Source organism: Bos indicus, chromosome 25, assembly GCF_029378745.1.
Source record: "Bos indicus isolate NIAB-ARS_2022 breed Sahiwal x Tharparkar chromosome 25, NIAB-ARS_B.indTharparkar_mat_pri_1.0, whole genome shotgun sequence".
Taxonomy (NCBI): domain Eukaryota; kingdom Metazoa; phylum Chordata; class Mammalia; order Artiodactyla; family Bovidae; genus Bos; species Bos indicus.
In genome coordinates this window covers 10,144,046-10,158,402 of record NC_091784.1, presented here as the reverse complement: position 1 = coordinate 10,158,402, position 14,357 = coordinate 10,144,046, and positions in this window count along the sequence as shown.

Genomic DNA, 14,357 nt, shown 5'->3' with positions numbered 1-14,357 from the left:
AATGTCATGGCTTCAGTCACCATCCGCAGTGATTTTGGAGCCCAGAAAAATAAAGTCAGCCACGGTTTCCACTGTTTCCCCATCTATTTGCCATGAAGCGATGGGACCAGATACCATGATCTTCATTTTCTGAATGTTGAGCTTTAAGCCAACTTCTTCACTCTCTTCTTTCACTTTCATCAAGAGGCTATTTAGTTTTTCTTCACTTTCTGCCATAAGGGTGGTGTCACCTGCATATCTGAGGTTACTGATATTTCTCCCAGCAATCTTGATTCCAGCTTGTGCTTCTTCCAGCCCAGCGTTTCTCATGATGTACTCTGCATATAAGTTAAATACGCAGGGTGACAATATACAGCCTTGACATACTCCTGAGGTCATGCTTAGTATCCTGTTTATGCTCCTGGCTCTTCAGAAGTGGCAGTTGGGCTTCTTTGGTCTTTTTTTATCTTTTCCATAATTTGCCACAACTGAGCATGCATTCAGTTGTTTTCAGTCCCTTTTTGTTTTGTTGCTCAAGGAAATATTTGTCCAGGTATAAGCATTGCAGCAAAGGGTCCCAGGTCCCAGGTTCAGCCTGTCTCAGAATGATCTTTAAACATGTGAAAAAGTTTCAACATAGGTCATCAGGGTCATCAGGGAAATGCCACACAGAACTCTGATATCATTATACACCCTCTAGAATGTTGAAAAAAATTTTTTTGGGTATGATAGTTTTTATTTTCAAGTCCTTGAATGATACATGATGTTAAGCATACATTTCTCATTTTATGAAAATTTATGTTGATTTATAAACTTTATTTATTTATTTATTTGCTATACAGTAGGTCCTTGTTGGTTATTGATTTTGAATATAGCAGTGTGTACCTGTCCATTCCAAACTATCCATTTCCCTTGGCGACCATAGGTTCATTCTCTAAGTCTGTGAGTCTCTTTCTGTTTTGTAAGTAAGTTCATTTGTATCATTTGTTTTTAGATTTCACAGGTAAGGGATGTCACACAATATTTCTCCTTCTCTCAGTCACTCAGTATGTAGAATGTCCAAAATTTAAAGGATACACAAAACAGCAAGGACCTACTGTATAGCAAAAGGAACTATATTCAGTATCTTATAGTGATCTATAATGGAAAAAAGTCTGAAAAAGAATGTATACATGTAGGTATAACTGAAGTACTTTGCTGTACACCTGAAATATTGTCAATCACTATACTCCCAATTTGAAAAAAGGTGCACAATACCAAGTGTTGATGAGGATGTCTAGCAACTGGATTCTTATATTTGGCTGGTGGAAATGTAAAATAGTACAACCACTTTTGGAAATAGCTTGGCAGTATTACTTACACACACACATATGGGGCTTCCCCAGTGGCTCAGCAGTAAAGAAGCTGCCTGCAATGAAGGAACCATAGGAGATGTGGGTTTGATCCCTGGGTCTGGAAGATCCCCTGGAGGAGGGCATGGCAACCCACTCCAGTATTCTTGCCTGGAGAATCCCATGGACAGAGGAGCCCGATGGGCTACAGTCCATGGAGTCACTGTTAGGGAAATTAAATAGTCTTGTTTAGGCTTCAGAGACGAAACAGAGCAGGCTTCTGACCTTGCTTCTAATCTGCCTGGACACTGCCCTGACTGTGAGTGACTGCGTGCTGAGTGCAAGACCTGCAGCCCCATAGATAAAATGGGGGATAAATAAATCTTGAGATTCCTGAGCCCCTGAAGGGGCTCTGTCCAACCAAGCCCCAGGCTTAATAACATTCCAGGTTTTACAAGACAAAACAAACAACATTAACGTGAAACCAGAGCTGCTATTTACTCACAGATTAATGATGATATCAGTTTGTGTCCTGGGATTATAAGCAGGAACCCAGAACACAATGTTTGAAGTCTCACCTACAAAGCGGTTACCCTGCCTGGAAACTTTTCCAAACTGGGACTCCAGATATGCTGTGACACATGACTTCCCAGCGCTGTTTGAATCTGGATGTCGATCAAAACTCAATTTGGCGATGTATCCTCTGCTGTTTCTATTTCTCTTTTCTTTTAATGTTAGTATATTGAATGTAAGATAGATAATTCTCTGATAAATATTGGCATTATTTATTTGTCTATAATGAGTGGCCTATTTTGTTAACAAATCCTTTGAACCTGAAACGAAAGTGCTACAAAGAGTTGGACAAGACTTGAAGTGACTTAGCATGCATAGATGTGTATATGTATCAGATCAGATCAGATCAGCCGCTCAGTCGTGTCCGACTCTTTGCAATCCCATGAATCGCAGCACGCCAGGCCTCCCTGTCCATCACCAACTCCTGGAGTTCACTGAGACTCACATCCATGGAGTCAGTGATGCCATCCAGCCATCTCATACTCTGTCGTCCCCTTCTCCTCCTGCCCCCAATCCCTCCCAGCATCAGAGCCTTAATCCAATGAGTCAACTCTTCGCATGAGGTGGCCAAAGTACTGGAGTTTCAGCTTTAGCATCATTCCTTCCAAAGAAATCCCAGGGCTGATCTCCTTCAGAATGGACTGGTTGGATCTCCTTGCAGTCCAAGGGACTCTCAAGAGTCTTCTCCAACGCCACAGTTCAAAGGCATCAATTCTTCGGCGCTTAGCCTTCTTCACAGTCCAACTCTCACATCCATACATGACCAGTGGAAAAACCATAGCCTTGACTAGACGGACCTTTGTTGGCAAAGTAATGTCTCTGCTTTAAATATGCTATCTAGGTTGGTCGTAACTTTCCTTCCAAGGAGTAAGCGTCTTTTAATTTCATGGCTGCAGTCACCATCTGCAGTGATTTTGGAGCCCCCCTAAAATAAAGTCTGACAGTGTTTCCACTGTTTCCCCATCTATTTCCCATGAAGTGATGGGACCAGATGCCATGATCTGTTTTCTGAATGTTGAGCTTTAAGCCAACTTCTTCACTCTCCACTTTCACTTTCATCAGGAGGCTTTTGAGTTCCTCTTCACTTTCTGCCATAAGGGTGGTGTCATCTGCATACCTGAGGTTATTGATATTTCTCCCAGCAATCTTGATTCCAGCTTGTGCTTCTTCCAGCCCAGCGTTTCTCATGATGTACTCTGCATAGAAGTTAAATAAGCAGGGTGACAATACACAGACTTTACATACTCCTTTTCCTATTTGGAACCAGTCTGTTGTTCCATGTCCAGTTCTAACTGTTGCTTCCTGACCTGCATACAAATTTCTTAAGAGGCAGATCAGGTGGTCTGGTATTCCCATCTCTTGAAGAATTTCCCACAGTTTATTGTCCACACAGTCAAAGGCTTTGGCATAGTCAATAAAGCAGAAATAGATGTAGATGTATATGTATATATAATTCAAATATATATTTAGTGTGAAAGTGAAAGTTTCTCAGTCATGTCTGACTCTTTGCAACCCCATGGACTATACAGTCCATGGAATTCTCTAGGCCAGAATAGCTGGAGTGGGTAGCCTTTCCCTTCTCCAGGGGATCTTCCCAACCTGGGGATCAAACGCAGGTCTCCTGCATTGAAGGCAGATTCTTTACCAGCTGAGCCACAAGGGAAGCCCAAGAATCCTGGAGTGGGTAGCCTATCCTTTCTCCAGTGGATCTTCCTGACCCAGGAATTGAACCAGGGTCTCCTGCTTTGCAGGCGGATTCTCTACCAACTGTGCTATCATGGAAGATCCAACATATATTATATATTGATATATATAATTAAACATGTTTATCATACCACTCAATAATTCCACTTCTACATATGCTAAATTATTAGAAAGTGAAAAAACATCTTACCAGCTGTCTGGATATCCCTTGGCCTAGTCAAGCTGACACATAAAATTAACCATCACATGCAGCAACTAGAGTAAGAGACCAAAAGAGAAATTACAGAATTCTTGTTAGGAATTAACTCAAAGACTCAATCAGTGACTGTCAGTTCAGTTCAGTTCAATTCAGTTGCTCAGTCCTGTCTGACTCTTTGCGACCCCATGAATCACAGCATGCCAGGCCTCCCTGTCCATCACCAACTCCTGGAGTTCACTCAGACTCACGTCCGTGGAGTCAGTGATGCCATCCAACCATCTCATCCTCTGTCGTCCCCTTCTCCTCCTGCCCCCAATCTCTCCCAGCATCAGGGTCTTTTCCAATGAGTCTTTTCACCTCTTCGCATGAGGTGGCCAAAGTACTGGAGTTTCAGCTTTAGCATCAGTCCTTCCAATGAACACCCAGGACTGATCTCCTTTAGGATGGACTGGTTGGATCTCCTTGCAGTCCAAGGGACTCTCAAGAGTCTTCTCCAACACCACAGTTCAAAAGCATCAATTCTTCGGCACTCAGCTTTCTTCACAGTCCAACTCTCACATCCATACATGACCACTGGAAAAACCATAGTCTTGACTAGACGGACCTTTGTTGGCAAAGTAATGTGTCTGCTTTTCAATATGCTATCTAGGTTGGTCATAACTTTCCTTCCAAGGAGTAAGCGTCTTTTAATTTCATGGCTGCAGTCACCATCTGCAGTGATTTTGGAGCCCCCCCCCCCCAAAAAATAAAGCCTGACACTGTTTCCACTGTTTCCCCATCTATTTCCCATGAAGTGATGGGACCAGATGCCATGATCTTCGTTTCCTGAATGTTTGGCTTTAAGCCAACTTTTCACTCTCCTCTTTCACTTTCATCAAGATGCTTTTTAGTTCCTCTTCACTTTCTGCCATAAGGGTGGTGTCATCTGCATATCTGAGGTTATTGATATTTCTCCTGGCAATCTTGATTCCAGCTTGTGCTTCTTCCAGCCCAGCGTTTCTCATGATGTCCTCTGCATAGAAGTTAAATAAGCAAGGTGACAATATACAGCCTTGACGTAGTCCTTTTCCTATTTGGAACCAGTCTGTTGTTCCATGTCCAGTTCTAACTGTTGCTTCCTGACCTGCATATAGGTTTCTCAAGAGGCAGGTCAGGTGGTCTGGTATTTCCATCTCTTTCAAAATTTTCCACAGTTTATTGTGATGCACACAGTCAAAGGCTTTGGCATAGTCAATAAAGCAGAAATAGATGTTTTTCTGGAACTCTCTTCTTTTTTCCATGATCCAGTGGATGTTGGCAATTTCATCTCTGGTTCCACTGCCTTTTCTGAAACCAGCTTGAACATCTGGAAGTTTACAGTTCACTTATTGCTGAAGCCTGCCGTGGAGAATTTTGAGCATTACTTTACTAGCGTGTGAGATGAGTGCAATTGTGTGGTAGTTTGAGCATTCTTTGGCATTGCCTTTCTTTGGGATTGGAATGAAAACTGTGGCTTCTCAGATTAAACTGGTCAGTTTTAGCATTATAGGTTTTGATGGAGAAAAAGTTCAGATATTCAAGTATGGGATGTCATTCTGGGTTATACATGATTTGGCCTTAAACTTTGTGTGAACCACAACTGCCTGATTTATGTCCGGTCAAACATACGGTGTACATCAGCCTTAACCATTCAGGTAAAGAATTTCCTCTTTGAAGATGAAGATAAAATGACTTCCTTCCTATGGGCCCAGTGTTAGCACCCCTCCCTTGAAGAGAAGGTATTGTTCCCAGATCCCAGGATCATATACGCTCTCTGTGTGCATATTAATCTATCTCTTTTGAAACCTTGCAGGAATGCACCCCTGTCGTGTTTGACGTTTGTTCTAATATAAAACTGTGCTGAAAACCAAGCTTCCACCAGAGCAATTTCTCAGAACTACTGAGAGGTCATCTCCTGGGCTATAGTCCTCAGTTTGGCTCAAATAAAACCCTCTTCTGGTCCTTATTATAGATTGATTATTTGCATCAAGAGTTTTACTCATTTATTTCTTTAGTCATTCAATATATATTTAATGAGCATATCTGTTGTGTGCCAGGGTCTCAGTGACCAAGAACAGTTTATGTCCTCAAGGGATTTGTCATCTGAAATTAAGGTGCACAAGTAAATCAGTTATTCTAATACTGTATGAGCAATGCTACAATCGTGTGTTTTGTCACAAAAAGGACTGATGTTGAAGCTGAAACTCCAATACTTTGGCCAAGAGCTGGCTCATTTGAAAAGACCCTGATGCTGGGAAGGATTGAGGGCAGGAGGAGAAGGGGACGACAGAAGATGAGATGGATGGATGGCATCATTGACTCAATGGACATGGATTTGGGTGGACTCTGGGAGTTGGTGATGGACAGGGAGGCCTGGCGTGCTGAGGTTTATGTGGTCGCAAAGAGTCGGACACTACTGAGCGACTGAACTGAAGTGAACTGATTTCACTAACAGAGTGCCCCCAGGGATCCTTAACTGTAAGATACAGCTTATTACCAGAATACACAGTAGACAAGGAGCATGAGATCCAGGTATTTCTACATTCCCTCTTCAAGAGTGGAGTCTTTGGATTCATACTGATAGCGTGATACTCAAGAGAATGTATTTGGGTCAGGAATTCAGGTTCAGCTTTTCTGAGGAGGTGACATTGAAAAGAGCTATTTGGTTGACAGAAGGGGGGAACAGCTAGTGCAAAGGCCCTGAGGTAGGAACACACTGAGTTGGAGAACTAAAGGATGGCCATGTGACCATAGCAGAGTGAGTCCCAGAGGCCAGGTCACAGTGGTATCATCTGGGGCAAGGGAGTTAAATTTCATTCTAAAGAGCATGAAGCCATTGGAGCATTTTAAGCAGAAGTGAGATCGAATGTACCTTGTGCTGGCAGAGCTGGAGACTTGACCATTACGCCACCTGTTGCAGAAGCCAGACCATCAAGAGACCAAGCACCACACTCGGAGAGCTGGGGAACTTGATTACATCCCCAGGCCCAGAGGAGTTAACACTTCCAGCTCTGAGGCTGGAACAAAGGGGTTACAAAGTTTTTATAGGCAGTGCATGACATCAGACTTTAGTGGGCAGTGCTGACTGATAATAGGTTCGTTTAAACTAGGGGTTTTGCGCAGTGGGGAACAGTAGTTAGGGCACAGCAAGGGGGGATGCCTGACCTTTACACAACAAACATGGTTGAGCAGGATTTCAGGGGCTGGGAAATTTCAAAAGTAGGACAACGGTGAGGTAAGTTTCAGCTTCTAGCACTGTAAGTTTCCACCCCCACGCCCCTGCTGAAACTATATCTTACGTGACTTTGCAAGGAGCAAGTTACAGAAGCAGAAGGAGCATGAAGTTATTTCTACCTGGGTGTATGTTTTAAATTTTCCTCTTCATACTCAACTTGCTCAGTGAGACAAAGCATAGCAATGCTTGGAACCACCAAACTTTTATGGTTGGCTTGTGTGTATACTCAGTTGCTTCAGTTGTATCTGACTCTTTGTGACCCTATGACTGTGACCCGCCTGGCTTCTCTGTCCATGGGATTGTCCAGGCAAGAATACTGGAGTGGGCTGCAATGTCCTCCTCCAGGAGATCTTCCAGACCCAGGGACTGAACCTGAGTTTCCTGTGGCTCCTGCATTGCAGGCAGATTCTTTACCACCGAGCTACTGGGGAAGCCCCTTTATGGTTAGCTGTTGCTGCTGCTGCTAAGTCACTTCAGTCATGTCCGACTCTGTGCAACCCCATAGAAGGCAGCCCACCAGGCTCCCCCGTCCCTGGGATTCTCCAGGCAAGAACACTGGAGTGGGTTGCCATTTCCTTCTCCAATGCATGAAAGTGAAAAGTGAAAGTGAAGTCGCTCAGTCGTGTCCGACTCTTCGCGACCCCATGGACTGCAGCCCACCAGGTTCTTTCCGTCCGTGGGACTTTCCAGCCAAGAGTACTGGAGTGGGTTGCCATTGCCTTTGGACAAATGCATGGTTCCATCTATGTCCCTTAATTCAGAAGAGTAGACTGTAATCATAGATTTTCTTCACTGTCACTTTCCCTTTTCCTAGCTCAAACCAGCCAACCAACCAATCACACAAACAAATAAATGAACAAGAAAACAGCAGCAGAAAAAACAAGAGCAACAAAAGCCTCAACACAGCCCTTTCGCGTGTGGGGAGCTTTTTAGTGTAATGGTAATTTTCTAGATCTTGATTGTGGTGGTGATTACACACGTGTATACATTCGTCAAAACCCCATCAAAACTTAGCCTTACAATAGGGGAGTTTCATTGTATGTATATATGTATGTATATTATATTTCTGTCTCAGTAAAGTTGATTTTAAAAAAGGGATTTCTCTATACACTGTAGGTAAATACAAAGGAGGAGTATTTTGCATTCTTATAAGAAGTTCAGGAAGGTTCTCAGAGAGGATGGTGTTGGAACTACTACTTGAAGAGTGAGTAGTAGTATTCTGGTTGTTTAAAACATTGCAAAATTCTGCGACACTCCTCCCATCAAGATCTGTGACTAATAATGTGTAGGGGAAAGTGATAGGTGGAAGAATAGGTGGAAGTGATGCTGTGCTTTAGAAATGGACAGCTCTGGCAATTCCCGAACAATCCAGTGGTTAAGGCTCCATGCTTCTACTGTAGGTAGCATGAGTTTGATTCTTGGTCAGGGAACTAAAATCCTGCATACAATGGCCAATAAATAAATAAGTAGATGCATACATAAATAAATGTAAAGAAAGAAATGAACAGCTTCCACTTCCTTTCCCTCTGTCCCCTTCTTGGAACCCAGCTGCCATGCTGTGAGCAAGGCTGTTCAGCCCTTGGAGAGGGTCTGGAGGAGAAACTCAGGTGGAAAGGAACTGAGGCCCCTTGCCCAAAGGATTCCAGTATCTGCTCTAGGTGCACTCTCACTTATTCAAAATCCTAACGGTGAACTATATTTCAGAAATCAGAATTTTTTATTTTAGAATTGTTGTTCAGTTACTCAATCATGTCCAGCTCTTTGCGACCACATGGACTGTAGCACACCAGTCTTCCCTGTCCTTCACCATCTCCTGGAGTTTGCTCAAACTCATCTTCATTGAATCGGTGATGCTGTCCAACCATCTCATCCTCTTTCACCCCCTTCTCCTCCTGCCTTCAATCTTTAATAGCATCAGGGTCTTTTCTAATGAGTCAGCTCTTTGCATCAGGTGGCCCAAAGTATTGGAACTTCAGCTTTGGTGTCAATCCTTCCAATGAATATTTAGGATTGATTTCCTTTAGGATTGGGCTTCCCTGATAGTTCAGTTGGTAAAGAATCCACCTGCAATGCAGGAGACCCCAAGTCAATTCCTGGGTCAGGAAGATTCACTGGAGAAGGGATAGGCTACTGACTCCAATATTCTTGGGCTTCCCTTGTGGCTTAGCTGGTAAAGAATCCACCTGCAATGTGGAAGACCTGGGTTCCACATTGGATCCCTGGGTTGGGAAGATCCCCTGGAGAAGGGAAAGGCTACCCACTCCAGTATTCTGGCCTGGAGAATTCCATGGACAGTATAGTCCATGGGGTTGCAAAGAGTCGGACATGACTGAGCAACTTTTGGAGAAGGAAATGGCAACCCACCCCAGTATTCTTGCCTGGAGAATCCCATGGAAAGAGGAGCCTGGTAGGCTACAGTTCATGGGATTGCAAGAGTTGGACACAACTTAGTGCTATCTTTTCTTTCTTTTTCCTTTAGGATTGACTGGTATTATCTCCTTGCAGTCCAAGGGACTCTCAAGAGTCTTCTCCAACACCACAGTTCAAAAGCATCAGTTCTTCAGTGCTCAGCCTTCTTTATGGTCCAATTCTCACATCCATACATGACTACTGGAAAAACCATAGCTTTGACTGGACAGACCTTTGTTGGCAAAGTAATGTTTCTGCTTTTTAATACACTCTCTAGGTTGGTTATAGCTTTTCTTCCAAGGAGTAAGCATCTTATAATTTCATGGCTGCAGTCACCATCTGCAATGATTTTGGAGCCCAAGAAAATAAAGTCTGTCACTGTTTCCATTGTCCCCCCCAACCCCTGTCTATTTGTCATGAAGTGATGGGACTGGATGCCATGATCTTAGTTTTTTGAATGTTGAGTTGACTTTTAAGCCAGTTTTTTCACTCTCCTCTTTCACCTTCATCAAGAGGCTCTTTAGTTCCTTTTCACTTTCTGAGGTAAGGGTGGTGTCATCTGCATGTGTGTGCATGCGTGCTAAGTCGCCTCAGTTGTATTCGATCCTTTGTGACTCCATGGAATGTAGCCTGCCAGACTCCTCAGTCCATAGGATTCTCCAGGCAAGAATACTGGAGTGGGTTGCCATTTCCTTCTCCAAGAAATCTTCCCGACCCAGGGATCCAATCCTGGTCTCTTAAGGCTCATGCATTGGCAAGGGAGTTCACTAGTGCTGCCTGGTAAGCCACTGGTGCTAGTGGTAAAGTCATCTGCATGTCTGAGGTTATTGATAGTTCTCCGGACATCTTGATTCCAGCTTGAGCTTCATCCAGCCCAGCATTTCAGATGATGTACTCTGCATATAAGTTCAATAAGCAGGGTGACAGTATACAGCTTTAACGTACTCCTTTCCCAATTTGGAACCAGTCCGTTGTTCCATGTCTGGTTCTAACTGTTGCTTCTTGACCTGCATACAGATTTCTCAGAAGGCAGGTAAGGTGATCTGGTATTCCCATCTCTTAAAGAATTTTCCACAGTTTGTTGTGATCCACACAGTCAAAGGCTTTAATGTAGTCAATGAAGCAGAAGTAGATGCTTTCTCAGAATTCTCTTACTTTTTCTATGATCCAACAGATGTTGGCAATTTGATACTGATAGGGTCATGGGGGCTCATTGTTAAAATGGATTATTGTGCTGACCTTGCAAACAAAAGAAGACATCAAGGTGACCCATGAGACTGACTACATTGCTCAAGTGACATCCTGTTTTCGCCCCTGGCACTTAGTTTCCCAAGACTATGTGACCACCCTACCGTGAAACACCTCTGGCTCTCTCAAGACTACATGACTGTCAGACTCCAGTTGCAGGCCAAAAATAAACTAACACCCCCACTTCAGGAGACCTGATTTCCCATCTACAGGGTATAAGAGGGATCCATTGGAATGCTGTTTAATGAATAAAAAGTTTCAGTTATGCAAGACGAAAAAAAAAAAAAGAGGGATCCATCAGAAGGGTGGGTTGCTGGTTCTTCTCAGTTGCCAGTCATCCTTTTGTTTCCCTTTAATAAATCCCTTTTCTTTGCCCAACTCTTTCTCTTTTTCTCTGCACTCGCCTTACAGATACCTGTACATATTTTTGTAACTTCTCAGTGAGTATTGCAAACTATTCATCTGTAGGGAAAATGTACAAATATGTACACTAAGTGTAGCAAATTATGACCATAAATAGCCACCAGTCAGTCATTTGCTATAAAATGAATTTGTTGTGAAAGAAAGGAAAATGTTTGGTTAAAACCATTTTGGATTTTGATTTTTGGAATGGCACTGAAGGAACAATGGATAAATCTGTGGTTTGGCATGCCTAGAAAGTAGGGGAAGAAGGGAATGGAGGGAGAGAGAAGGCAGGAAAGGTTAAATGAGTACAGAAGAGTCCTACAGCCTGGTTGTCTGGGGTATGAGCCTGAAGTTTATCCTGTGGATGACAGGGAAGCAGGAAGGTGTATGGTCAGGGGCAGGCTCTGGTGTGGAGTGTGGAGTGGATGGGCAGGCCTGAAGCAGAGAGATGACACCAGGTGGGGACCACAGTCATGCTGGCCGTGGAGATGGAGAGGAGAGGACACGGAACACACAGAAAAGTGATGCTATTAAGACACTGCTTTGGGAAAGCATGTGTCCTCCTTACTTGCTGCAAGTAATAAATCCTGCCTTCTTTGGGGGAAAAAAGGGATGTTGTACATCTTGTGCACTAGGGTGCTTGGAGGGCAGTGCTCGAAAGTTGGGGCTGAGGCCCACTTACCCTATCCCCATGCCACTCCCCCGCCCCCGCCCAGGGTAAAGCGATTAGAGATTCATTCCCTGTGGGATGAAACTCCAAGATGAGAATAGGAGAACAATTAAGGGAGGAGACTGGGTCCTGCCCAGATCACTTATTTCTTATTCTCAAAGTCAGGAGACCTCCCTGACCACACGTGCAGAGAAAAGACTCCTTGGAGGCCAAAGGGGAGTTAGCTCAAGGGATGTTCCCTACCCATATGCCTTTTCAGTAAAATCCATTTTGGCTAAGAGATGTGTGCACGCACCTGGGAGGATCCTGAGATACAGCAAATATGGACGGTGAGCCAGGCAAACCAAAATGACTGGTTAAAGGAAACCCGGAAGAAATGCCTCATGAAAGTAATTCAAACTGCCACGAGAGCACGATTCAGCAACTCTCTCTCCCTCTGAGTCTGCACGTGTGCCTATCCACAGGTACTCTTTTCCTTCTTAATAAATACTTTGTTTTACTACTTTCTGCCCTTGTGGGAATTCTTTTCTGATCTAGTGGCTAGTATCTGGTGCTCTCACCACCATGACCCAGCCCAATCTCCTGCTGGGATCCCAAGCCCCGCTCCAAGCTGCTGCAGGCTGAGGCCACCCAAGATCAAGGTCACCAGGCCTGGGGATCTGCCCCTCACCTCCTGCAGCTGCCACACTGATAATTCAGCCCACCGTCACCATGTCTGGGGCACAGCAGTGTGCAGGGCCCACTCGTTGTAAAGTTCTGTATTTAAGAACTAACAAGGAAGTAGAAGGCACTGGACTTGGACATCAATTTGATGTGGGGGACCGAAAAGAGGGTGAATTCCAGGGTTACACTCTGGTTTCTGTTTGGACGTTGAGTTGGGTGGTGGAGCCACTCTGGGCTGCCAGTCTTGCTGAGACATATCAGGATGTGCTAGGCTGTAGGGTGTATTGAGCTTTAGAGTTATCCTAATTGAAGGAAAGCTACACAGCTCAAAATAGCCTGAAGTTAAAACTCCCCTCTGGATCTTTCCCCCATTCTATACAGAATAAAGAACTTTCTCCCCCGAAGAAAGGAATGAACATTAAGATTGATTACATTCAGCTCCCAGCTGGTCCCAGTCTCCGGCAGGTCTCAGGAATTCCTTGCCCCAGTTGTTAGAAGCCAGCTAATCAAAATAATCTTGAGGAAAAACAGACCCCCTCAAAACAATATATCTCCGCATATATATGTTTTCTATATATACACCTACTCTTTTCTTGACTTCGTGCAGCAGCTCACTGGTCCGAATGCTGCCCCTTCTTGCCTCATTAAAGGTGATCTGTTCCTGTAGAGTCTCGTTCTTTGTCTGAACCTCACCCTCTGTAGTTCCCTTACCTTACACTAATGAAGGCAGTAGTTGAAGTCTTTGGCAGGTGTGAAACTGGTCTGGAAGAATGTTCCCAGTGTGGAGAAAGGGAAGAGGAAGTGAAGAGGAAAAGTTAAAATTTTACATAACCTCCTGCTCCTTCTGCCTCTGTAACTCAGCTTGCTCCTTACAAAGTCTGGATCACGTAGGTCACCTACTCTCAGAAAGTGGGGACTTAACAATACTAGGAACTGGAGCTTATCTCACTCATCCTTGTCCTGCTCTTTGCAGTTGCCCAGCCCCTGCAAACCTGCTTAATCACGCCTGTCTGTGTAAAGGTCAGGCATCCTCCCCATCTTGACTGCTGTTCCTGCCCGCGCGAAACCCTTAGTTTAAAGTAGCCTATTAGCAGCTAGTTTTGCCCCCTATAATCTGTATATAAAAACTCTGTAATCCCTTTGTTCGGGGCTCAGAGATTGGAGTGTTAACTCCTCTGGGCCACCAGGGTAATAAACCTGAGTTCTCTGACTCTCTGAATGTGGTGCTTGGTTTATCGGTTTCTGCAACAGAGGGAGAAAGGAAAGAAGGGAGAGAAGAGGCACCTTTAATATCTTTTATTTTTTTCTTTTTTTGGCCGTGCTGCACAGCTTACAAGATCTTAGTTCCCAGACCAGGGATTGAACCCAGGCCACTGCAGTGAAAGCGCTGTGTCCTAACCCCTGAACCACCAGGGAAAATTCCCAGGATCTTTTAATTTGTCAAAATTCATCAGTACAAGCCCAGAAATCTTAATTAGACCAGGACTCCATCACAGATCTTCTCGATTCGTTGATCAAGATGTCAAGGTTAATGCCTGGCAAGTTTTGACTTTCAGATAGAATTCATTATAAATAAATGAAAAACCTCATGCAATAAATGGCCTTCAATGCCACAGACTCTGATTTGATGGCCTTGATGCCTTTGAGATGCAAAAGACCCAGGAAGCCAGAGAATCTACCTAACCATTCAGACCACTTCTGTCTTTGTTTCTTGATATACATAAAAATAGGTCAGAGTCCCTTCTAGAGAAAGGGGAGGAGTGGGGGCAAGGTAGGCTGTGGTGGAGGGTGGGGGAGGAAGAAAATTTTACCTTTCCATTCTATACACTTCTGTGTTTTTCAAAAAAATTTTACCAGAATATGTTTGTCTATAAATATATAAAGATATATATAAAATAGATTCCGGCAGTTTTTCTATGATTT